This window comes from Orcinus orca, chromosome X, assembly GCF_937001465.1.
Source record: "Orcinus orca chromosome X, mOrcOrc1.1, whole genome shotgun sequence".
Taxonomy (NCBI): Eukaryota; Metazoa; Chordata; class Mammalia; order Artiodactyla; family Delphinidae; genus Orcinus; species Orcinus orca.
In genome coordinates, this window is record NC_064580.1 from 97,013,072 (window position 1) to 97,039,853 (window position 26,782).

Here is a 26,782-nt window from a genome sequence, read left to right on the forward strand (position 1 = left end):
CCCACCCTCCCTATCCCACCCCTCTAGGTGGTCACAAAGCACCGAGCTGATCTCCCTGTGCTATGCGGCTGCTTCCCACTAGCTATCTATTTTACGTTGGTAGTGTATATATGTCCATGCCACTCTCACTTTGTCACAGCTTACCCTTCCCCCTCCCCATATCCTCAAGTCCATTCTCTAGTAGGTCTGTGCCTTTATTCCTGTCTTACCCCTAGGTTCTTCATGACATTTTTTTTCTTAGATTCCATATATATGTGTTAGCATACGGTATTTGTCTTTCTCTTTCTGACTTACTTCACTCTGTATGACAGACTCTAGGTCCATCCACCTCACTACAAATAACTCAATTTTGTTTCTTTTTATGGCTGAGTAATACTCCATTGTATATATGTGCCACATCTTCTTTATCCATTCATCCAATGATGGACACTTAGGTTGTTTCCATCTCCAGGCTATTGTAAATAGAGCTTCAATGAACATTTTGGTACATGACTCTTTTTGAATTACGTTTTTCTCAGGGTATATGCCCAGTAGTGGGATTGCTGGGTCATATGGTAGTTCTATTTGTAGTTTTTTAAGGAACCTCCATACTGTTCTCCATAGTGGCTGTACGAATTCACATTCCCACCAGCAGTGCAAGAGTGTTCCCTTTTCTCCACACCCTCTCCAGCATTTATTGTTTCTAGGTTTTTTGATGATGGCCATTCTGACTGGTGTGAGATGATATCTCATTGTAGTTTTGATTTGCATTTCTCTAATGATTAATGATGTTGAGCATTCTTTCATGTGTTTGTTGGCAGTCGTATATCTTCTTTGGAGAAATGTCTATTTAGGTCTTCTGCCCATTTTTGGATTGGGTTGTTTGTTTTTTTGTTATTGAGCTGCATGAGCTGCTTGTAAATTTTGGAGATTAATCCTTTGTCAGTTGCTTCATTTGCAAATATTTTCTCCCATTCTGAGGGCTGTCTTTTCATCTTGTTTATGGTTTCCTTTGCTGTGCAAAAGCTTTGAAGTTTCATTAGGTCCCATTTGTTCATTTTTGTTTTTATTTCCATTTCTCTAGGAGGTGGGTCAAAAAGGTTCTTGCTGTGATTTATGTCATAGAGTGTTCTGCCTATGTTTTCCTCTAAGAGTTTGATAGTTTCTGGCCTTACATTTAGGTCTTTAATCCATTTTGAATGGCTGGATTTTGAACCTGTATTCTCAATCAATACAAACTGTAATTGTCCATCCCAGTGTGTGTCTCTGCCTTGTCTCCCAATCTGGAGGCGGTGTGATGTTGACTTTTACATATTCAGCACCACCTAAGAGTGAGCATTTGAGGATATGAGAAATGAGACTGAATGTCAGTTCTGAAAAGTTAGTTGATCCACTGAGAGAGGGACAGCTCCTTTCCTAAAGAGCCTCTTCTACAGGGTAGGGAGAAGATATTTACGTTATAAGCCCTCTTTGCCAGGCAGTACACACCTATCATGTTGCCTCATCTAATTCTAGTGGTTTGTAGCTACCCTGAAGAGCCTTGGTTAGTTGGTTATGGGCACATCCCACAGCTCATGGGGCATTGAGGAAGTAGAATCTTCCAAGTCCTGTTCAGGAGAAAAAAAACTATCTATCTGTCCTTGGAGGCTAGGGCTTCTGGTTAATTTTTATTCTACTCAACACCACTATTTTCTTGCTCTTCAAACCCACTGTGTCCATAGCAAAGGAGGTGATTTGTATATTACCTTGTAACCTATGATGTTTCTTTGCTATATTTATAACTCTTTCATAGATGTCTTGTCTCCCGACTTATATTTTCAGCTTCTTAAGAGCAGGGGCTGCATCTTACCTAGCTCCGTAAATAGTTCCTCAAGTACTTTGTAAAGAGCTAAGCAAAACAAATGCATCAGTACATTCATGCTGAAAGAATAAATGGGATGAATGGGTAATGACCAGATAGTCTTAGCAAAATAAAACAAAACCAAAACGGAATACATCTTCCTTCTGCTTAACAACCTGATGGGTGTTTCATCTCCCTTTGTACCTTCTCTGTAAGACCACAGTCTCGTTGCCTTGTGACAAAGTTTGTATCTCAGATGTCAGGACGGGGGCATCCTTCAGACTGCTTTTATGGTGTCTTCCTCTTCCCACTGCTACTGCCAATCCCCCACTGCCGCCTGATGTGTACATCCTAAGAATGGTGAGTTTTAATTCGTTTTCCAGATGAATAGGGCCGTTTCTTCCCAACTGCACCCTCCAGCACAGTGTTCTGTTTTCACACCCACATCCATTGTTTTTAATGTCCTTGCTTCCAGACAACCCTTAATTGGACTCTTCCGTAGACCGAATCTGACTTTCTTTTTCTTTCTCTCCTCTGTATCATTAATGACAATGCAGGATAAAGAGAGACCTGACATTGCATTGTGCTAACCTGTTTGCCAGATATGCAGTGCACTAGATTAGCTCTTTCTTTTTTTATGATCGATTTTCTACCCATTCAAGCCATTACAAAATGATTTTGCATTATATGGGCACAAGGTAACTCTGAAACAAAAGAACAGCCTGGCTGGGATTCCAGGGGAGTTGCACCAACCCAGAGCTGTCTTGAAGCTCCTATCTTTAAACTGCTGAATTTGGTCATCTGTATGGACTGCGTGTGCTTCCAGTGAGGTTCCCATAAGTACTCTGTGACTTCAAAATGGCTGTGGCCATGTGTCCAGGTTGGGACGTGCCTCAAATGGAGACATCTTGCCTCTCTGAGACTGGTCTATGTTTGCTGCAGAAAAATCTTTGCAATTCTTTCCCTGCAGGGAAATCTTTGCAATTCAGGTTGAACTGGGGGCAGGGGTGAGGAGGGAAGGCTTTTTTTTATTTTTGAGCACAATAATCGCATGTTAAGGCTTTTGTGTACTTGTAGTCACTACTATACCTCTTGGATGTCTCTTTCAAATGAATCATAGATCTTGGACCCGGCAAGGACTTTGAGACTATCTGCTGTAACTCCGTTCCTTCAGCTAGGGGTGCTACTGTGATCCCATTTTACAGGTGAGGCAGCTGAGGCTCACGGAAAATGCCATTCTGTAGTCCCAGACCTCATACTTGACCCGGCCACTGTTTGCACTTCGTCTACTTTGTGATATCCTGTCTTGGTCGCTACTTTGATCTAACATTGCTCTCCCGAGAGTCTGAACATGTTGCTACATGCTGGGCACCTAGTGGGGGGAATCCTCACTCTTAGCTCCCATAATTGAGGGCAGATCTTACGTACTTCTGTTTGCCTGTAGAGAATTGGTGTATTCTTTAATGCAGTGATACTTTCCCCGAGCCTCCGGAGCTGCATGTGATCCTTTCACGTGCGACCTGCCATGTTCCCCAACCCTTTGATGTCTGTATTAAAATATTCTTTCTGATGATACTTCATAGGACACATGTAGACATCAGGTGGTTCTCATAATTAATGAGTGATTGCATATCAGACTCTAGAATCCATGTAAGTAACCCAACCTAATCGGACAGCCTGTTGCACACATATACTATGTAGTCGGATGTTAAAAAGTGTCTGGGGGCATTCTCACATATGTCATTGAGGAAACCAGTTTACTGAGGCCATATTGGTCTTTGGAAACTGATAGAACTGGATTCTAAGCCTCGCTTCGCTATGAAATAGTGACTACTTAACCAGCTGCGTGGCATTGGACACTTACTCTAAGTTTTCCGTGCCTTGATTTCCTTATCTAATGGGATAATAATAGGTTTGTTGAAAGGATTAATTCACATGAAGAATTTAGCCCACACAATGCCTACCACATTGGAAAGATTTAATATATTGTTATCATCATCATCACCATCTCTAACTGCATTTCAGGGTTTTTGTGAGATTATTAAATAAAATTATATAAACTATATAGCAGAGTTTCTTGTCCCTAGTAGTTTCTCAAAAATAGCACCTCTTATGGTTATGGTTATGAGAGTGCTGGGAATATACCATGGAGCTGTCACATTTCTGGATCATGGCTTATCTGGCCACATAGGGGGTTTATCTTGAGCAAATGGTACTGTTCAGATTTTCTACTGCAAATCCACATGTCCCCACCAGAGAGTACAGTGAAACACCATGGAATCCTTTAGAAGTGGATCCTCTTTCTGAGTTTTCTCATTAACCCTTTGTCAGTCTTCTAAAAGCAGTACTAAAATGTACTCTCAGAAAATAATTTCTTTTGAGGATAGAATTGTGACAAACAATACTACCACCGTGGCTAACTAACAGATACACGGTTTTGCAAGGCAGAATTTGGAGATGTGTTCTGATTACTTGGTCTCAACCTTCCTTTGATTGTAACATCCGCCCGTACACCCTACCTCTTACATAAACACCCAGCCAAACTTATCTATTGGACATTGCAAAGGGTTAGGAGTCAGAAAGACCTTGATTCTCCTCCAGGCTCCAGCATTTGCTAGCTCTGTGACCTTGGCCAAGTCTCTGAATGTCAGTTTCCTTACCTATAAAATTGGTGTAGAAGTAGTTTTCCAACCTCTTGTTCAAAAGCCTTCGTGCCAGGTAAGTTTCATAATTCAGTATTTTCTCTTTATTTTAAAACTACTGCCTGGTGTACAACACCCTTAGTGGGATTTGGAACAGAACCCAGGAATCAATCACATTAATATTTCTGCAATGAAACATATGAATATTTACAGGGAGTGCCTCACAGGTTATGTCACTGTATAAGTTTTGTCGGGGAACTTATAAAAAACTGGCTTTCAAAGCTTTCAGGAATTTGGAATTCTTGATCATGGACTGAAGAATTGTACCTGACCTCATGAGATTATTCCAAGAGTTACGTGAAACACATTATTTGTATCAGGGGTCCTGCTGCTGACCCTAAATTGAGGTTCAGACACCTGTGGGTGTGTGAAGACCACCAGATGTCTATCTGCTTGAGACGATTTGAGGAAAGGACAAGGCTCTGTGAGGAGGACTCTGGGAAACCTAAGGCTGTGGTGGTGGAGGAGCACAGGAACAGAGCTGGGAAGTCTGAGCCGGGGTGGTGGGAGCTCTGGAGAAGGGGGTGTTGCTACAGGAAGAAGCTGAAGGCCCTTTTCTCCCATGGGCCTCACTGAGATACAGGGTAGAAGCAACGTGGCTTCAGTGTCCAGGTGACAAAGTGTGGCAGGGAAAAGAAAGGGGGCGTTTCTACCTTTCTGGGTAGACCCATAGATGGCTTCAGCCAAAGCTTCCGGAAGGGAGGGTGGCATCATTCATGGGCTTTTGCTCATCTGCAGCTGTGAGCGCCCAGGAACGCACACCCCACCCCAGCAGCGGCCTCCGTGTTCCCACAGCCAGAGGCTCCCTCCAGCTGCTGGCGAGGGGTGGAGGGGCCGCCCCTGACTGTCTCTCATTAAAAATGTGAGCTCTGCTATTTACAATAGCCCGGAGATGGAAACAACCTAAGTGCCCATCATCGGATGAATGGATAAAGAAGATGTGGCACATATATACAATGGAGTATTACTCAGCCATAAAAAGAAACGAAATTGAGCTATTTGTAATGAGGTGGATAGACCTAGAGTCTGTCATACAGAGTGAAGTAAGTCAGAAAGAAAAAGACAAATACTGTATGCTAACACATATATATGGAATTTAAGAAAAAAAATGTCATGAAGAACCTAGGGGTAAGACAGGAATAAAGGCACAGACCTACGAGAGAACGGACTTGAGGATATGGGGAGGGGGAAGGGTAAGCTGTGACAAAGTGAGAGAGAGGCATGGACATATATACACTACCAAATGTAAGGTAGATAGCTAGTGGGAAGTGGCCACATAGCACAGGGAGATCAGCTCGGTGCTTTGTGACCGCCTGGAGGGGTGGGATAGGGAGGGTGGGAGGGAGGGAGACGCAAGAGGGAAGAGATATGGGAACATGTATATGTATAACTGATTCACTTTGTTATAAAGCAGAAAGTAACACACCATTGTAAAGCAATTATACTCCAGTAAAGATGTAAAAAATGTGAGCTCCGTAAGAAGAGGGACGCTTCTGTCAGCGGTCCCCGCTGGATTCCCAGCAGCTGGGCCAGTGCCTGGTGCATAGTATGTACCTAAGAAACATTTGTTCAATTAATTTGCTGGCAGTTGACATTTGTGAGAAGAGAGGGAGTAGAAGAATAACAGAAAAGAGCTGTTCTTGAGGATTCTCAGAAATAACTGGGGAAACAGTAAGGGGGACTGAGCAAGTGGGGGACACGAGTCAGTGCGATGCGAGTTATTAAAGTGTATGTGATCTCATGTGTGATCAAGGTCAGGTATGGTTTGGGGAAACTTGGGACCTAACAGTTAATAAAGGTTCAAAATGTTTTCTGGAGTGTTCTGGGTGTTAGACAGCTAAGCTTCATCTAGACACCAAGGGGCTCTTGGGAAGTTTCTAATTATTAAGAAGACCTTCGGGGTGGGATGAGGATGGAGGTGCAGGGGCTGATTCTGGCAGGTTCTTCCTGAGATTTAGCTGCTCCATTTGCCTGTGGGATGTTAGTTTGGAGGAAGGGAAAGCCAATAGTAATTGGTTGGGGAAAAAAAGAAAAGATTCTCTGTTGTTCCCCACTGTGCCATGAGGAAGCAAGTTTTACTTGAGTTATTACTATTATGGTAAATTCATTTGTACCCGTGTACATGGGGAAATGCAGGTTACATAGGTCAAATATACAGCATTTCTCATGACATACAGTAGACATTCAATAATGATTTTTTTAACTTTTTATTTTATATTGGAGTATAGTTGGTTAACAGTGTTGTGACAGTCTCAGGTGTATAGCAAAGTGATTCAGTTATACATGTAACTATTCTTTTTCAAATTCTTGTACGCACTGCTGTATTTAAAATGGATAACCAACAAGGACCTACTGTACAGCACAGGGAACTCTGCTCAATATTCTGTAACAGCCTGAATGGGAAAAGAATCTGAATAATGATTTTTAAATGGATGCTTTTCCCCTCTAATCCCCCTCCTCCATCTCTGATTCCTGAGTATGAGGTTCTTGAGGGCAGGAATACAGATATAGTTCTATCTATATGTAGTGCTTCCTGACACATAATAGATGGTACTAAAAAAAAGATTGCTCATTGAATGAATGAGACACGTTGATGATTAGGACATGGATATAGAAATTAATGCCACAGAAATAATTAAAAGAAATGATCTTTTCCCAAACTGGTTACATCCTGTCTGACATGAACACTAGTAATTTACTTAGCAAACAGTTCTTTGGTAGGAAATGCAAAAGATAACTTCCACCCTAGGTCTGGAATGATCACAAAACTAAATTGGATGGGCTCAAATGAATGAGGTCTTCCTGTTTGTTTTTCTTGTCGTGGCTTTTGACATTTCTTTCCCATAAATCCGAATACGGCACGGAAGGTATAACCAGTCTTTTCCTTCTTATGATTTCGTATATCATAGCTGCTGGCTCACTGAGTTGGCTCGCATTTCCTGAGTAGTCCCTTACCTCATTCTGGCTGATGGTTATTTTTATGAGGCCTTCATGACTTGCTGCTTGCTTAAATTAGTTTATTCATTTGTCTGAAAGCTGACTTTTCAAAAGGCGCCACTCTTGTAAACTTGAATCATTATTCATTCCATAACCTCTCTCACTCGTTACCGGGCTAGTTTTTGGTCTCTGCTCTTTCCCCTGATTTATTAGCACGAACCCTTTCTGTTCTCTTTAACCTCTGTTTTAAGTGGTACCTTCCCTCCTTCCTTTGCCACTCTCAATACCATCTAACATCTGAACTGATGAGTTATATTGTTGTTTATGTCCTTCCTTCTTCCTGTGTTTTTGTCACAGCCAATTCTTGGCCTCTTTGATCAACTGTTGCACATAAAACTTCACCTCCAATTTTTTCATTCTGGAACGTGCAATGCCATGCTCTTGACAGTGAGCAAGGGAGGGCTTCTCCACCCGAGCAGTACCCACCACTGCCCCATGCTTTCCCCACTGCACGCACCAACTCTTTTCCTTATACAGCATGTCTTTTGCTTGCTTCATCAATACTGCACACCTCTAGATACCTGGCAGAGTGCTAAGCACTCGATAGATAGCAGTGAACATGGCCTTGCCATCAAGCATTGATCTTATTTATTTCATTTCTGGACAGTCATCTCTTTTGCCCATGACACGAATAAAAGGCAATTTCAAAATCCTTTTTATCTTTTTGAGTGCAGATGTACCCATCCTGATTAATCTCGTGTTTAAAATTAATCTGCATATCTTGAGATATAACATTCACCAACCCCACAGTGTGCTGGAGAGGACTGGCTGGTCCATTCAGAAGTGTCCATGAAATATTCACAGGTGGCCACTGATACTGCACAATGTTTGTCCAGTATTTCTTGCACACACATTTCTGTTCCTTCCTGGATTATCTGTCTTTGTGAGCGTCCAGAGGGCAGGGACTAGGCCTGTTTGACTTGACTTTTGGGAAAACTAGCTCAGAGCCCCATCACTCCATTGCATATAAAATAATGTGTTCAAGAGGTTACTGATTCACTGGATTCAATTAATTTTCTCTTCCTCTGGGCTATTGAAGAAAAGTAGTGACTGTTAAATGAAATGAAATGAATTGAAATAAAACTAATCACAGGTTGTAAATAGTTTAGCTCCAACTGTGAGGCAGCTTTTAAACACGGGCTGCTTATCCTCTGTGTCTTCTGTCCTTAGGGATTTTCATACTCCATTCTCAGCTCAAGCTATGCATCAGATATCGTCATCTCCTCTAGGATGCTTCCTTGGGACCTGCCTCCCTTTCTGTGATGTGGATGGATGGCACCCAATCATTTTCTAGTTGAGCAGAGTAACTGATAAGCTCTAGCTTATGGAATGGAGCTTGTGAATGGTTCGCACCCAGGGGAGTTTCAGAACACCTAGCCCAGTAGCCGAGTCCTTGAGCCTCTAAACCTTTCTGTAGTTTATTTGCCTTTCTGATTCAGAAACTTCGAAACTATCCTGTCACTATTCCAGGGGAATGTGTGAGGTTTTATTTTGTTTTGTATTTTTGTTTGTTTTTGTTTTGGCTGTGCTGTGTGCCCTGCGGGATCTTAGTTCCCCAACCAGGGATTGAACCCAGGCCCTCGGCAGTGAAAGCGCAGAGTCCTAACCACTGGACTGCCAGGGAATTCCCTTGTTTTGTTTCTGTGCCTTCCTTTTTTGTGTGGTTTGGCACAGTAGATGTTTTGAAAAACTATTACCCCTTTCCCTAGGAGCCTTGCTTAGAGGAAAATGTATTTGATTATTATTTTTGTTTTTCAGTACAAGCAGATTTTCCCAAAGTTGCAGAAAACATCCAACTTATCTTCAAGTGCTGAATTATTTTTAAATGTCATTTTTTAAACAAGAGAACTTGAGTGTTTAAAAATGAAGATGTTATTTAAAAGTAAAGTGGTGTATTGTAGCCAATCAAAATCCCCAGACCAGAAAGTGGCTTTCCAATTTAGCCAGTCTGTTTTAATCCAGGTTATCTCAAGCCTCTGCTAAAATAGCCACGAGATTGCTCCCCAACCGCACTATCACCCCCAGCCTTCTATATCGGGACGCTTAAAGATGCACAGCAGTGAAGACAGATGTTCTTGAGGCAGGGACTGGCCTAGACTCCTAATATGGTCAGGTTGAAATTAACCAGAAAGCTGAGGGTCATCAGCCCTGAGAGGCATTTTAAATTTCTCTCTGACCCAAAGCCCTGTTTTTGTCTTAAGTTTCTTGGAGTTGATGAAAAGTCTTGCTTACGTGTGTGAATGCAGAAGTCTGTCTTTGAAATCGTGGAGTTCTGATGTCTGAGAACCCTGGCCCGCATCGGAACCAAACTTAGCTGTGGGACGGTCTCTTCAGCAGGCTCTTCTTCTTCACCAAAAACGTGCCTTTCTCATCCACCCCCCGCAAACCTACACTGGCTTCTACATTTTCACCTGTGCACTTCATTCCTAAATGCAGATATCTAAAAGAAGCAATACATGGAATGGCTAAGACTGTACTGAGAAGAAGTCAATCGGATTTCCTTTTTCACAGACCCAGGAAGGAAATGGGCAGCAACCTTAGTTCACTGGGCTTCTGGGTGGCTGGGAGAAGTCCCTGAGAGGAAGAATGGAACACAGGAAGGGAAAAAACATACTAAGACTAGTTTATAATTTTGTTTAGGACAGACCTGTCATGTCCATGGATCATGTCTTAAACTCTAGAGAGATGACTCAGATGTCAACATGTGTGTGTGTGTTGTGTGTGTGGGACAGGCTTTTTAAAAAAGTGGAATATAGTAAAAAAAATAAAATAAATTTATTATTTGAGGCTGCTGTTATGGGGAGTCTAGATCATTTAGAGTTTACTAAAAATCTAAGGAATTTGAGGGCTATGTGGCATAACTAGAACACGATAACTTTCACCATCACCCACCTCCACCAGGCAAATCCAAATAGAGCCTGGGGGGAAGGGTGATAAATCCTCAGCTCCCCACCCCCAATGTAGCTTTGATAAATGTCTGATAATTTCAACTAGAGTAGAGGGAGAGTGATGCTCTGTCTCTCTACCTCCCTCTCGAGAACAGAATGAGGGGGCAGTTTGCTTTTTAAATTACAAAAAGCCGGGTTAAGAGTCTTTCTCGCCTTACATGGGTGGTGAAAATTAAAAAGGGTCAAAGACGATACCAAGATTAGTGAGAAAGTACACCCTCCTCCCGTTTCCAAAGACGCCCCACGTCTTTCAAAAGAGAACCAGCAAATTACCATGGAAATCTGCCCCAAGCAGCAGTGCTCAAGGAAGAGTCAGAGCCTTTGTTAGCAGGGGTTTGTGTGGGCCGGCACCATAGTGAACACAGTTAAGCCTCACTAATTCCCTGAATGGGGGAAAAGCCAATCTCGACTTGTAAGAAGCTTGAATTTGAAAATATGTTTAGAGAAATGCCATGTTATTATTTCCACAAATGTGCAGTCCAACTGCTGGCTGGGGTCTGTGCTCTGAGCTTCCAAGACTCTTAAGGCCTTGAACAAACAGATAAGGACTGTAATTAGCATACTGGTCATTTGAATGCAAAGTGCAGTCAAAGTGGTGCTTAAAACCTGCGTGTTAGCATACTCCCATAGCAGGCTGTCACTTTCCTATGTTTATAGTATTAATTTGCCTAGCAACCTGCCCCCTTTCCTTTTTGGCAGTAAACTTGAGCCTGGCATGTCAGAATTCGTTAAATTTTCCATATTAGCCGCCGGAATGAATAAGGAGGGGAGGTGGTGAACCACTTGTAAAAAATCAACATGAACATATTTTAAACTTCACTTTTTAACTGACCTTTAAAGTTCATCAGTTAATTCATATTTATTATTTACTGGGTAGGGAAGGTATTCGCTTGCTTGATTCAAAGGGGCGGAGGGGCAAGCTGTTTCGGATGTCCCTTCCCCAACAAGTGACCTGGTCAAGTGAACACCGGAGAGCATTGAACGTAACCAGTTCCTGGATTATAACAAAATAAGGATTGGTTATGAGGTTCAACAGGTGCATACCTAGATGGGACAACGGCACAGGGAGATCTGCATCTATCAGCCACGTCTGTGACGGCCAGCCAATCCTGCGTGCACGTATTAACTTTTTTTTTCAATTCTAACTTTATATTTATTTATTTATTTTTTGGCCATGTTACGGCATGTGGGATCTTAGTTCCCCAACCACGGATCGAACCCGTGCCCCCTGCAGTGGAAGCATGGAGTCCTAACCGCTGGACCACCAGGGAATTCCCTTAACTTTGTTTTTAAAGTCACACTTGAGGCCGCTTGATTTGAAGTGTGACTGAGCTGTATTTGGGAAGGGGGAAAGAGGAGACCAACACTTTGTTCTGAAGCAGAAACTAACACGCCATTGTAAGGCAATTATACTCCAATAAAGATGTAAAAAAATAAAAAAAAAAACAAAGATGAATACAGCTGCAGTTTGATCCGAATATTCAGAGTCTTCATCACTTTGTTCTGCACGTGGAAGAAAAGGGCTGTGTTTTTTTTTTTCCAAGTCGAACAAACCATCTGGCAGTTGGGGTGGGGATTGCAGGAAAAAGCTGGGTAAAGCCTAAGGGAGAATCAAACTTAAATGCCTGCCTGCCCTTTGGGAAAATTCCCCAATTCTACTTCCTGGCCCTGAGAGAGATGGCGAGAGGTTACCCACTAACCTAAGGAGGAAAGATAATCCTTAAGTAATGAAATCCTGAATGTAGTGCTTCCCAAACTTTACTGCACATTAGAATCAGAGGAGATTAGAGTGTAAGATTTTTAAAAACCCTAATGCCCAGATTCATGCCAAACAATTGAATCAGAATCTCTGGGCGGGGGTAGGCACCAGCATTTTGTGAAGATCACCAGATGATTCCAAGTGCAGCAAATTGGGACCCACTACCCTAAAGCTTTCCCACCTTACATGCATTTCATCTATATTTAATCTTCCCAGTTACCCTAAGAAGGAGGTGCTATTAGATCCCCATTTTACAGATGAGAAAATTGAGGTTCAGAAAGGCTCAATAAGTTGCCAGGGTCTCAAAGCTGTTAAATAGTGAATCTGGAATTTGAATATCAGCAGATTAATTTCAGGGTCTGCATGTTGAACTTCTATGCAATACTGTTTCTCCGGGCTTTTGTCCCCTGGGTCCGGTACCATTCCAACGAATCTGATATGTGACAATCCCATGTCCACTCAGTGAGAATTTATTAGGCACCTACTACGTAAATCTCAGTTTTAGGTATAGTGTGTGACTCTAGGTAGATTGAAGGAAATGTGGCTAACGCCTGATAATTCATGGGGCCTTCCAGATAGCCATAGGTTGGTTATCGCGTTATTTATGTTAAAGCTTAATCAGCCAAAGGCTACCAGAGACAAGACTGTAGTTGGACAAAGTCAAATGTATTGACCTGATGCATCAAGGAAGTGCATTGCAGAGGAACCATAGGGTGCCAGTCTTGAGAAGAGGGAGAAGGGAACATCTTTTGTAGTGTTTGGGTTCCCACTGAAGGATGCTGAGGAGGGTCTAAGGAAGCAGGGATGACTTCTGGATTGGTTGCACCTTTGGACGCAAGATCAGGAGAAGGAGGGTTGAGTAGGAATTGGGTACTGTCATGAGGCAAGGGTGGCTTAGTAATTGGTATTCCCAGTAATACATGAGAATAGCAAAGCAGGTCTGGGCCATCGCTGGCAAGAAAGTATCAATAGTAGTAGTCACTCAAAGAAGACGGAGGTCATTATGGCATTTTACAACTGCTGTGTAACCTTGGGAGAAAGTGTTTTCTGTTAACTTTGCAGCTGACTTTATTTGTCTGTCTTCCCAGCCTGATTAATGGCAGGGCTCTTTTTTCTTAGTCCAAGCTGATTCAAGTTTTGACTCTCAGATTTTGGGCTTTTTCAGAGGGGATGGGCCTGAGGGGGAAAAGAAAGTTGACACTCAGATCTACAATGAATAGTTTTGCTACTTTTCAGCTGAGTTGGTAAATTATCTAATGGGAGAGTGCGTGTAAAACTGGTGAATATTGAAAAAGGCTTTTATTTCAGTTATTACTATATCAATGTCAATGTCCAGGGTTTTGACAATGTACTATGGCCGTGTAAAATAAAATAATACAATGTATCAAAATATTGGGGAAAACTCATTGACGGATACCTGGGAACTCTCTGTACTATTTCTGCAACTTCTTGTGAGCCTTAAACTATTTCAAAATTGAAAACAGTTATAGAAGATGTGTAGCAGAACAGGTTTGTGTTGATCATCTTAATAAGACCTCTTTAAAAGTAGTGTAACTTTATCTATTCTCTTTCCCCCACATAATCCAAAATTGGTTATATCAACGTTCTCTTGTATGTCGCTGAATTTGAATATGGTACCCAAGAGTGATGTCAGTCAACATCCATGTCTACCAGTTACAGATCCCTGTGGGGCTATAAATATCAGAACCGTTTGTGCATCAACAGAGATGCCATTTGAGTAGGGTCTGGAAATACGTGTTAAATATCACCAGGTAGGGGCTTCCCTGGTGGCGCAGTGGTTGAGAGTCCGCCTGCCGATGCAGGGGATACGGGTTCGTGCCCCGGTCTGGGAAGGTCCCACATGCCGCGGAGCGGCTGGGCCCGTGAGCCATGGCCGCTGAGCCTGCGCGTCCAGAGCCTGTGCTCCGCAACGGGAGAGGCCACAACAGTGAGGGGCCCGCAAACCCAAAAAAAAAAAAAAAAAAAAAAAAATATCACCAGGTAGGGAAAGGAGAGAGAAAGCTATGCTTGGCAAAGGGAAGAGCAGGAGGAAAGGCACAGAAGTGTGAAAGTCAAGGCATATCAGGGGAACAGATATTGGTTTGATGGAGCTGACGCTTGGGGTATAAAGGAGGACTGGTGGGAGAAGAACCTGGAAAGATGGGTTGGAGCTGGAACGTAACAGTCTGGATGTGATTCTCTTCTCTCTGAAATCGAGGACTTTGGATTTTCCTTGTAGTATTGTACTTACTACACCTGTCTTGTATCACAGTTACTTGGGTCTGTATTTTTTCTCCCCAGCTAGATCCCAAGTTCCTTGAGGAGATGGTCCAGATTTGGTTCGTCTGTGTAGCATCTGTAGCACCTAGCTGTGTGCTTTGTCCTTAGTAGGTGCTAATAAAATTGTCCTAGGAATGTATAACGTGTCACAAAGGTGCAGTTGATATTCCCTCTCGAGAACATTCAGAGCCCCAAGATAATGTAGAGTGAGGTGTTGACCTCCAGGGAAATGAAAGCATCAGGAAGAAAAGCACACAACCCATCCTCTTCAAGCTCCCTTTGTATCTGGCTTTGGTGACTGGGTACGGCCATGCCTTGCCATCTTTGACATATGCCCTCGATTGGCCCTCAACCATGCCATGATGGTGTCCTTTGAAGAGATGTAATGTACCTTGCCCTAATCTATTTAGCATTCCACTCTCACTTCCCTCTGTTCAGCTTTGCTGGACGCTTGCAGAGATGCCTCACCCCTCCACCACCTGTTCCTTGGGTCTCTGAATTATAGTGAATACAATGGGGTTTAGATGGGAACCTGCAGATGCTAGGTGAGGAGCTCCTCAAGAAGATTTTCTCCAGGATTTGGCTGACATACCTGACCTGAGGGGATCTCCACCACGCCTGCTGGTGGTTTTTTTCCCTTTGCCTCCTGAGAGAAATGTTCTATTGCTCACCACTTCAGATGGTTGGATGTGGGGATGGGGTCACTTCTGTTCCTGACAACCTCATTATGTGGTTATCAGGAGCAGACACTGCCCAGGTTGTCACGACAACCAGCAATGATTCAAAGCTTCCCTGAAAGGTCTGTATCTCTGGCAAATAATCAGCCTTTAGCTCTCAGCAGATGCTGAACTGAGCAGCCAATCACAGGTGAGCTGAGAAAGCATGACATCATAGTCCAGCCGGTCCAAAAAAAAAAAAATTAAGATTTGGTTTTCTATTTCTCTCCTTGGTTCTTTGTCCCCTAGATTTTGTCCTCTACTTTCTCATTCTCTCTCTTTTCCCCTAGTAAAATGGAGACAGCAATGAAACCAACTTTCCAAATTCACTCTGCAGTTTGACTTAGGTTCGGGCAGTGCCTGATCGGAGTGTGTGGGGAAGGAATGTATAATGTGATCCACTTAGGAGCAAAACAGAGCATCAGCTCAATTAAATAATATGGTTTGATATGTAGGACCATGGAAGTGGGGCTAATTAAAACCAAGTCAGAGGAGAGGAACTTCCTAATTCTCATATTAATTCATCCACAGCCACTTGCATTTAATTGTCTTCTGCTTTTCTTTCGCTAACTCCCTCGTGGAGGGGAGGAGGGCAGAGGCTGTGGGCTTCTGAAAGCTGGTAGATTCTACAGGGCAGGTCTCTAACGGGCGCTAATTATAGTGAGGGAAGGTGAGGAGTGCCCACCACCACCACCCAGTCCCGAGGTTCCACTATACAGGGAGTATATGTAAATGGGGATTCGTCCAGTCTATTAAGGAGGTGTGTAGCTCTGAAATCTGTTTAAACCACTCATATTCCATTAGCCATTTGCATTCATACAAGAGTCCAGGGAGACAGGCAGGACAGGTTTCTCAAAGGAGAAATTTAAAGCTGAGGGAAATTCGAATCTTGCCCAAGGTTTCCTAGCCAGAGGCTAGACTACAGTCTGGGTCTCCTGATTCCCTGGCCAGAACTCTGAAGACCCACGAGGATGGTGTTTCCCTAGCCATGGGCTTCCCTCTTTCCCTAGCCTCTGGTTTTAAGGGATGTGGGATGAGACCTTTGCCCTGCAGGATACCCACCACGTTGCCTCCTTCAGGACAGCTGGAGCCCCTAATGACTGGAGTAGAAGGTGGAAGGGATGGGAAGGAGCCCAGTAGGGCCTGACTACAGTGATGACAATAGGTTAGAGTGAGCAGGCCCAGATGAAAGAGGAGTGGGCACCGCGCGCCCAACCGATGCCTTGTGCGCTAGCTGGCAAGGCAGGTTCTTTTGTATTCAGAGCAGGAGGGAGGATTTTTTTTAAGTTCAGCTGTTGCAGCAAAAGCTGTGAAGACTGAGAGCCACAGAGACCCAGAGTCGACTACTGGGAATCATTTCTGGCTTTGGGACTCGAGGCAGGGGTGGAGAGGGAGCCAGAACATCCAGGCTGCTTTTGCCTGGTGGGTTCCCTTTAGCAGGGATTTGGCTGGAACAGTTTGAAGATATTCGTTTTAGTTTACATCTGTTGCTACAAGCCCCATCTCACTTCTCATGCGACTGAAAGGGCTGACTGGATCGGTGGGAGCCAAAGGAGAAATACAACTGAAGTTGCCATGTAGGATGGTAGAAGGAACAGAACTGACAGTTGGGAGACCTGATTTCTAGGACCATCTCTCTGAGGCATTGAACAGGCTACTTCCAACCCCAGACCTCCATTCACTCATCTATGAAATGCAGGTCATCATAATTGCCACAGTACACTGTCGTGGTTATTGTGAGGATCAAACGGGGAGAAACAAAACTGGTGTGTAACCTAAGGAGCAGGATACACGTGCCAAGAGGTCATTATGGGGCTTCCCTGGTGGCGCAGTGGTTGAGAGTCCGCCTGCCGATGCAGGGGACGCGGGTTCGTGCCCCGGTCCGGGAAGATCCCACGTGCCGCGGAGCGGCTGGGCCTGTGAGCCATGGCCGCTGAGCCTGCGCGTCCGGAGCCTGTGCTCCGCAACGGGAGAGGCCACAACAGTGAGAGGCCCGCGTACCGCAAAAGACAAACAAACACACAAAAAGAGGTTATTATGGTAGTGTTGTTGTATCCTTAAATCAATGAGCTTGGGGAAGGGAGTTGATGAACACAGATGAAATCTTTAAGACATTTCAGTTTCCCCGCAAGGTCCCATGCAGTTATCCTATATTCCTGGAGGACAAACCCCAGCAGTGAAGACTGCTGTATGGTATCAAGAATGAAATAGGTTATCACCTTTTCACAGGAAGACTGAAGTCTTTGTGTTGATTCCCGCTCCTAGGTCCAGTCCTCTTTCTATGATACCACTATGCTTTAACTTGTCAAGCACCTAATAGGATTTCGGCCCCGTGCTAGTTTCTATAATCACCAGGGAGAGAAGAAATACACGCATGAAATGTTTAAATAACCATATGCGGTGATTGCATAAATAGCTCTGAAGTATAGCTGAGGTATATGGGAGGATTAGAGTGAAATCAAATACCTTTTAATTACAATTTAAATCAATAGCCTAGAAGACTCAAGTTAGATCATTAGCCAGGAAAATCCAGTTATATTTTCTATTTCTTTTTTTTTAAGTGTTCTTATTGTTTAAAATAACCCAGAGAAGCGCATTTTACAAATCAGAGATGTAACACTAAGTAAATGACATTCATTTATATCAGTGATTTTTAGATTACGTTTACCACGATGTAAAAATAAAAATCAGTGTGATGGGTTGCGCTTTTTTTAACCCCGAAGTTAATTTAAAAGATACCTGGGGCTTCACCGGTGGCGCAGTGGTTGAGAGTCCGCCTGCCGATGCAGGGGACACAGGTTCGTGCCCAGATCCGGGAAGATCCCACATGCCGCGGAGCGGCTGGGCCCGTGAGCCATGGACGCTGAGCCTGCGCGTCCGGAGCCTGTGCTCCGCAACGGGAGAGGCCACAACAGTGAGAGGCCCGCGTACCGCAAAAAAAAAGAAAAAAAAAAAAAGATATCTGTAAATCATTGGAAGCAGAACCATCCTGATTTAAACCTATTAATCAAGGATTTGAGGAGGAGGGTGATGGGAGTTTTTGCATTAGAAGACAGTAACCACACCAAAAAAAAAGCCTTTTTAAAATGCCTGATTAAAAAAAAAATCAAGCTGGTATACTCAGATTTTTTTTTAAAGCAAATATGTATTTTAACAAAATCAGTAATACCACACATCATATTAGAAAGAGCATAGGTTTTGTACTCAGATCTAGACACAAATCCCAGCTCTGCAAAATTCATGTAATACTCATGTATACATAAATATATTTTTTAATTAAGGAAAAGAAAAAGTAAAATGCAAAGTGATTCTTAAAAAAGTCTTAAGAGTATGTGGTTTACTTAGTCTTTGCCTCCCTCTTTCTTGCTTTGTCGTAGACTTGAAGGGTCATTATTATTCATTTCCCAATTCCCAATATCATCAGAATTTAACATGAATTAGTCCAAAGAGGAATCCCAATCTCCAACTTCCCCAGATGTCGTCTCTGGTGAATCTAGAGGCCTGTTGTATGACTTTTCCTAAGAGGACCCTGGCAGATGTATTAGTTCACTCTTGGTCTTGAAACTTATTTTGTTGACATTACAGCAAAATGATTGTTGGATATTATGCAGTGTTGAGAAAATTGGATAGAAGTGCACTGGGGAGGGTCATGACCCATCTTGACCATTTAACTATGTGAGGACACCTTTATCTTTATAAAAAGAAGTTTGAAAGTGAAGAAGAAAAATCACCAGTAATTCTACTTCTTTAACCCAACTATTATAATTTTATGTTCATCTCTAATTTTGTGTGTGTGTGTGTAGGCATATTTTACATCATTATAATTCGAATGTACTTATTATTTTGCATTTTTGGTCATTTTTGATGACAGCTTACTGTCTCCTTGCTGGGGTTTACGCTAATTTAAATAATCTAGGCAAATCCTAGGGCGGTTGGATTTTGGAGTAGCAAGAGACGACAGTTTTGTGTTTTTTTTGCGGTACGCGGGCCTCTCACTGTTGTGGCCTCTCCCGTTGCGGAGCACAGGCTCCGGACGCGCAGGCTCAGCTGCCATGGCTCACGGGCCCAGCCACTCCGCGGCATGTGGGATCTTCCGGACCGGGGCACGAACCCGTGTCCCTTGCATCGGCAGGCGGACTCTCAATCAGTGCGCCACCAGGGAAGCCCAAGAGACGACATTTGAGGTTAGATTTTAGAAGGCTTTCAACATGGGCAAAAATTTGAACTTTTTCTTAAAGACAAGATATGCCATGGGAGGTTTTAGGGAAAGGATGGACAGAAACAGCCACATCTTAACAATTGTTAATATAACTATATATATGTGTGTGTGTGTATACACACATATATATTGTATTTGAAGTAGATTAATCATTCTCTTTTTGTATAATGCTGTTTTTATTTTTATTTTTTTGGCTGCGTTGGGTCTTCGTTGCTGTGCGTGGGCTTTCTCTGGTTGCGGTGAGCAGAGGCTACTTTTTGTTGCGGTGCGCGGGCTTCTCATTGCCGTGGCTTGTTGCGGAGCACCGGCTCTAGGTACACGGGCTTCTGTAGTTGTGGCACGTGGGCTCAGTAGTTGTGGCTCACAGGCTTAGTTGCTCTGCAGCATGTGGGATCTTCCCGGACCAGGGCTCGAACCAGTGTCCCCTGCATTGGCAGGTGGATTCTTAATCACTGCGCCACCAGGGAAGCCCCTATAATGCTGTTTTAAAAATGTGTGTTTCATGTGCAGAAAGGTAGTTTTCCTATCTAGATTGCCATCTCTTTGAACCCCATTGCCATACCTGCCTCTCAGTTTACTGTGGTTTCTGGAGACTCCATCGGTGTAAACTGCTTGCCTGACAGGTGGTGTCCCAAATCCAAACCATTTGCCCCCAGTAAAAAGTGCTTGTGTAGCTGGACAGATTTCCTCCCCTGAAAATGTATCTGAAATCCCAGTCTTCCTGCGGGGGCAGTTGAGGAAGATATACTCAATAACCGCCCTCCCCTCCCACTGTCAGGTGCGCGTCTTTCTCGAGGGCCACACCTCTGTCTAGACAACCCTGACAGTGTAGAAGTTTCCATCTCCTTTTCCTTTCCCTCTCCCTGTTCCCTCCCCTTCATTTTTTTTTTCCTTCCCGGCGCTTCCTGCCTGGAAACAAAAGATTGGTCCCCAGTAGCCCACTCAGGGTGATTTTAGTTTTCTGCTCCGGCTCTGATTGGCCTCCGCGCGGTGCAGAGCCCGGGTGACGTCATAGCGGAGCAGGGCGAGGGAGCTGTTGCCGAGCAGGGCTCGACCGCGGGCGTGCAGCTGTGGGCGGCGGACCGTCTGGGGTCTCGCGCGGGGGGCTGCAGCTTTCCCCGGCCCGGAGCGAGTGTGCGGGGCCGGGAGGAGAGCCGGGAGGGTGGGGAGCGGGCCGAGCCCGGGGCTGCGGCTGCGGCCGCGGGGCTGTGGCGCCCCAGCCCCGCCAGCCAGCCCGAGCGCTCGGAGGGAGAGGCAAGGTCTGGACGGGGTGGCTGGACCAGTGGCAGGTAAATCCCGCGATGGGTGGCACCCGGCTCGCTCTGGGGAAGGGGGTGGCGGCTGGGCTCTGCTTTTAGCCGGCCGGGCAGATTTTCTGCCTGCCTGGACCCCCCTCCCGCTGTCGTGGCGCCCCGGCCTCGAGTCCCCTACGTGGCTCCCCCAGAGCCCTGACACCCGGCGCACCGTGTACACGATCTCGGCTTGCGAACGCGGACAAGTGGGTGTGTCGGGGCCATTCCCGGAGGACCAGGGCCCCTTCGGTGGGTCAAGCCCTAGACTCGCTTACTGGGGCCTGGGCCGCTTGAGGCTAAATCCGCCCCCGGAGCTACGTCAGGCTGTAAGTCTTATACCATCTTCCCGCCTCCCTCCCCCAGCCACTGTAGCAGCGACGGCAGCCCCCTACCCCCCCAAGGCGAGGGGGTGTGGCCGCGGCCCCGGCAAGTCCGGGGGAGGGGGAACAGCCCAACCGGAGCAAACAGAAAAAGTGACGATTTTCTTACACGGGCGCCTTTCCCCCCTTTCTTTTATTTTTCTATATTCCCCCTCCCCCTTTTTGGTGGGGTAGGGCAACCAGAGGAGGACTCTTTTCTTCTCCTGTGAGGACTAGAATGATGCAATAATGTCCCTAGAAAACCCGGGGTCCCTCAGTTGGCCTTTGTCTTTGGGGAGCAGGGTCATCAGGTCCACTGCCCCCCTTCCCTGTCCCCGTCAGCTTGCAGGGGGCCTTGCCCTCAGTTTGTGAACTGGCTCTGGCAAGGTTCCTGCCACACTTTCGGAGGGACTGGACCTTTTCGATTCTTGCTCTGGCAGGATTCCTGCCACACTTTCGGAGGGATTGGACCTTTTTGATTTCTCGCTCTGGCAGGTTCTCCTTCCCTCGGTGGTTGTGGAGGGGTGGAGTGCGGGAGCGGTGGGAGGGCGGTGCCTGCAGGGAAGGAGCCAGAGGTTCCACTTGTTCTTTTGGTCCCACCTTCCAGAATCCAGTGCCAGACTCTGGACTTGAGGGTTCTGGGCTGTGGTCTGTAGAAGCGAAGGAGAGAAGGGTGAGTGGCTTGGCTTTGGGAAGCATGAAGGGGGCGGTTGCAGTGCTATTTTTAAAAAATGGTTTTCAGCAGGGAAGCCTTTAGCCATGTTAGTCTCGCTCCCCTCATGGTTTTGCAGACTCAAATCCAGGCCAACTGTATGGCTGTCTGAGGTGTTGGAACAGAAGGAAGTCCATTCCTGTCGGTGACAACACTGTGGCCCTGTTCTGGAATGACCGAGGTGTAAAGGTCAGTGTGGTTTTCACTGGGCCATCTGCAAAATTACAATTGGGCAGGTCTGTCATTTGGTTCTTGAGGCCTTTAACCAGGGACACCTTTGGGCAAAGGGGCTTAATATGGTAATGGGCGATTAACAGGCCAGGGCTTGGAGAGAGCCATGTAAGCCTCTGTTTCTGGATACAAATATCATAGCCTCCTCCCCCCGGGAAAGAGGCAAAATAGCCAGAGACTGGGGGGGGGGGGGTAAAAGCCAACAGCTGCAAATCTCGAGGCCAGGAGGGACCTTGTAGGAGAGACCTCACAGAAAAAGGGGGGTTGCCTGTGACAGAGGTACAGGCATGGGGCCACAACACCCTAAGGACGTTCCGAGTAGCTGACCATTCCCACAGGTTGCTCTGAGGTCTTTTGGGGGAAGGGAGCAGACAGACGTGACAAGAGACGGAAATGAGGAATAACTTCGGGGATTGGGAGGTGCTGCCCTCATCAGAGACTCTGTTATTATGAGGTCAGAGACTAAGCTACTGTGAAGTCAAAGTGGATAGCCAAGGCCAAAAAAAAAAAATCAGATCTAGAAATCAGATAGAGTAGGTAGGTAAGGTCAGGGGAGTAGATAGGAGCAAAGCCAAAGAGAGAGAGAAGAAAAAAGCCATCATCTTACCAGGAGCCCAAAGGCCCTGATTTCCCTGGTGAACTGGGGGCAGTTTGGGTGGCTGGGGCACCTGTGGCTCAGTCCAGACTTAGGGGGACAATTGCTCCGTAGTTGGGGAATCAATAGCATTCCCACTGGTGAAACCCAACCTTCAGGAGCCAGTAGCTTTGGTCGAGGGAAGAAGAAGAAACTCCATGAGCAGCAGCCTCTACAAATGGGTCTTCCTCCTGGGTAAGGAGAAGGGAGTGGGGGGCCAGGGCCCCAGAACGGACTGGGGGAGCTTCGAATCTGACCGAGACAGGTAGGTTGACTGCTTTTACCTGGGGTGGTCCAGGGCCAGGTCTGGGGCTCCTGCTTCAGGCATGGGGGTATCTCTGCCTGTGCTCAAAAAGAAAGCCCTCCTTCCCAGGGGCCCCGGGACCCTGTGCAGACCGGGGACGGCGAAAACCACTGCCCTAGAAGGTAAGTGAAGCTGCTGAGGCATCTAGGATGCAGCTTAAGCTTCAGCTGCCCCGTTGTCCCCCAACCTCGCCACCGGCCAGAGGCTAGGCAGCGGAGGGCCTTGGGGTGAACTCGGCTGCCAGCTCAGCATTACGCGGCTTCTCCGACAGGGGGCGGGAAAGGGCAGGCCGCGGTGCGCCCAGGGCCAGAGACCTCCATTTCAGGTGTGAAACCTGGGCCTCGGATCAAGTGACAGCCATACATTTCAAATCTGATTTAGGGGTACCAGATGAACCCTCGTGTCTGGCAGTCTGCTTCCATTTCCTCCCAGAATGTGTCGCTTCCTCCCGCGCTCCGCGACTTTGGAAGGCGTTTGCATTTACATCCCCGGTGATTACTGGAGTCACTAATACAGCCTAACCCAGAGTTTAATTGGAAACGTTAAACAGTGCGATGGATCCGTGTCTGATTTGCACAGTCGGTCAATTATCTGCAGGTTGGGGCAATCTGCGCTGCACCCAGGGGGATGCGAGGAGGGGCAAGATGGCGTGGCCACAGCTGGGTCTGCGGGTGCGAAGCAAAATGAGGGGAAGCGGAGCTTGAAGACTGGAAAGAGATGAACAGTCTCCTGGTGGGGAATGGAAATCACGGAAAGGCCTGGGCGCCTGATCACTGAGATGCAATAGGACGGTGTTGGAGCCCACACAGTGGAGATGGAGGCCAGGGTTTTGCCCTGAGGTGGGAGGGTCCTGGATTTGGAGAAGGAAGATTTTTTAGGGACTAGAGGACCAGGAGCTGGGGTGGAACCAACCTTGGGAGTCCAGAAGCCAGTGTTCTGGTCTGAGTGTTTCTGCCCCTCTCTGGGCCTCAATTTCCTTGTCTTTCAAATGATGGGTTTGGACTAGGTGGTTTCTAAGATGGTGGTGATATTTTAGGAAGTGGGTCCATTTGTTCTTGGTAATGAAAAACAGATTCAGTAAAGGAGACCCCCCCCAATTTACCCCTTTTAAATCATACTTTTTGGCGTGCCTCTAATTTGGAGGAAAACTGTACAAAACAAACCCACAACCACTACACACATTTCATCTCTTTCAGCAGGGTGGCCTTACTTTTATTTCATGGGAATGGGAACAGGGAGGAAAAGAGATGCGCAAGTGGAGAATCTGCCCCTGTAACCAAGCCCCTGAGAAGCACCGTGGGGCTCTTACACAGATCTTACACCCTGGAGGGGGGCGGACATGCGTTAGTGGCCCTGACTCCCTAACTCAGCCTCAAAACAGAAGGGCTTGGGGTGAGGGTGAAGGAAAGGCCCGGCTTAGGGTCTGTATCCTTTTCCTTCTGTCTTCCTCAACCCCCTCCCTCTCTGAGCCAGGGGGAAGTTTTGGAATTCTGTACTTTCTAGAGACACTACCCCTAACAATCAGCACAATCGCGCCCTCTAGTGACCTCAACGGGGACACCTTTGGCAGAGCTCCAGATACATCCCGTGGCCCAGCTCCAAGGTCAGAGCTTAACCCCCTGTGCAGCTGCTCCTTCCTGTGGAGAAGGGCTCCAGTCCTTCCAACTTTGAAACTCAGGTGGCTGCAACTTCCTGTAGGCCCATCTGGGGCTGGGAGTTGAGAGAGGGAGCCATTTCACCCCCAGTGCCCAGTTTCCTTCTTTGGGCCTGAAAAAGGTTCTGGAACATTCCCAGCTTTCTTCAGTGCTGGGACAGGTAGTCTCTGTGGTGGAGAGAGTGGTTGTCCACAGATCCCCTCCCCTACCAAAGAGGTGGCAGCCCTAGTCCCCAGATAGATGCTGGCAGGAAGCCGGAATGTAGCAAGGCTGGGGTGCTGGTAGGCGCACGAGGGGTGCACTGATCTCTACCCCAGCCTCCAGTAGGAGGCTAAGCCACAGGTGCATACACGGGCAGTATAAACACAGAGAAGATACAGACACACAACGTGGCGTAGACATATGACACACAATATAGATTAGATACAGGCTCCCCAAGCACGGGATAGATGGAATACACGTGTAACACATTGCAGACCCACGGCACACGTACGCAATACGGTACTGCCATGATACACACGCACAACACCAATATAGACACGGCTGCACACGCACGACACGGTGCAGGCACGCAAATACACAGACATGCCCGCGCTCCCACCACAGCATACCCCCAGACGGGTGACAGGAGTGCGGCCGCCAGGTGGAGCTCCGTGTCCTGCCCGTTGCTTCTACATTGGCTCCAGCTGTGCAGCTGGTGGGTTCAAAGCGGGCTGCTGTGGAAGCAATAAGCAGCTGAGGGGAAGTGGAGGTACGTCAAGGAAAGCTCTTGACCTTGCACAGAATCCTGGAGCTGCTTGGTTAGTACTGGCTGGTGCACTAGCACCCCACTCCCCCAGGTCCTCTGGTGCCGCTCCCCACCTGGGGATGCGCAGGGGCCTTCCTTCGGCCCTTCTTCTTGGGCCCTCTCCAAGCCCCGCCCCTCTCTGGAGCTACGGCAGCCCTCCCTCCCTCACCACCCCCCACGCCCTTGCAGGATGAGCTCATGCCTCGGGGGCGGGGGTGGCACACCACTCAGCGGTGCAATGGGTAGCATTTGGAAAGGCTGCTTGGAGTGTGCATGTGGGACGCTCGCAGGGGATGCCAGGACCCTGGGGGGCCAGACGTGCTCTGGAGGCTTGCCAGCAGCAACTTGGCAGACCCGGAGGATGGCTTGGTCTTTTTCTTCTAGAAAGGGGAATTGGGAAGAACGGGGCTTTTCCTGGCTCCCTGAGGCTTCAGTTTTACTCTCTCCAGCTTTAGCTACCCATCCATCCATCCATGTCTTTGGATTAGGACCCTCTGTGTTCTGGAATCCCCTAATAGAGCATGTGCGAGCCTGGATCTGACTCTATTGGAAGTTAGCCCATAGGTGCTGCTCTTCTTTGAGGACAAAGTCTATGGAGGAAAGAGGGGGCAAGGAAGGAAGGATTGCAAGGCTTGGGGTCCTATCAAGGGAATCTCAGTCTCCTCCTTGAGAGGCTCAAGTGATTGTGGGGAAAGGCAGGAAAGGGAAGGGTTAAAGGGACCCTGTCTGGGCTTCCCTGGTGGCGCAGCGGTTGAGAGTCCGCCTGCCGATGCAGGGGACACAGGTTCATGCCCCGGTCCAGGAAGATCCCACATGCCGCGGAGCAACTGGACCCGTGAGCCATGGCCGCTGAGCCTGCGCATCCGGAGCCTGTGCTCCACAACGGGAGAGGCCACAACAGTGAGAGGCCCGCGAACCACAAAAAAAAAAAAAGGGGGGACCCTGTCTCCTTTGTGGTTGGACATGGAAACCTCTCTGGGGAAGATAGGGGAAATTGTAAACCCCTAAAAACCCCAGTATGTATTCACCCCGAAAATCTGGGGAAGACTACGGAAGACATCCCTGTGGCAGATATTGGCGGAAGGTAGAGGAAAGTTCCAATTAGGATCAGAGGCTGAGGCCCTCAGCAGCTGTGAGATGAAAGCAAATTAGGGGACCTCAGAGTGCTCCCCCAAGCCTGCCCACCAACCCAGTGAAGGAGGTTGTTGAGGAGGGAAATGGAAATGGCGGTGGAGACTTGGGGGTGAGGGTTTGCCACCATCTCGCAGTTTCCTCCTGTCCACCGGACTGTACCACCTCCTGTAAATATGCAGGTATTTCACGTCTGTCATTTGATTGAGTGCTCTCAGCACTTGTCCAGGGTGACTA

At 46.6% G+C, this 26,782-nt stretch overlaps 1 protein-coding gene across 7 annotated transcripts in view; it reads left to right on the plus strand.

Annotated features, from left to right (window-relative positions):
- Positions 1–26,782, plus strand: part of PAK3 (p21 (RAC1) activated kinase 3) — a 284,313-nt gene that overhangs the window by 141,088 nt on the left and 116,443 nt on the right. Inside the window, exons 1-3 of one of the 7 annotated variants that reach the window (XM_033408814.2) lie at positions 20,485–20,729; positions 21,699–21,764; positions 21,883–21,992. The exons of 1 other annotated variant lie outside the window; for it this stretch is intronic. The gene's annotated coding sequence lies outside the window, so the exon portion shown is untranslated. Of the gene's footprint in view, positions 1–20,484; positions 20,730–21,698; positions 21,765–21,882; positions 21,993–22,787; positions 22,864–23,041; positions 24,651–26,782 lie in introns of those variants that run through there. 5 more of the 7 variants (XM_033408812.2, XM_049705240.1, XM_033408815.2 and 2 more) reach the window with 5 other exon arrangements.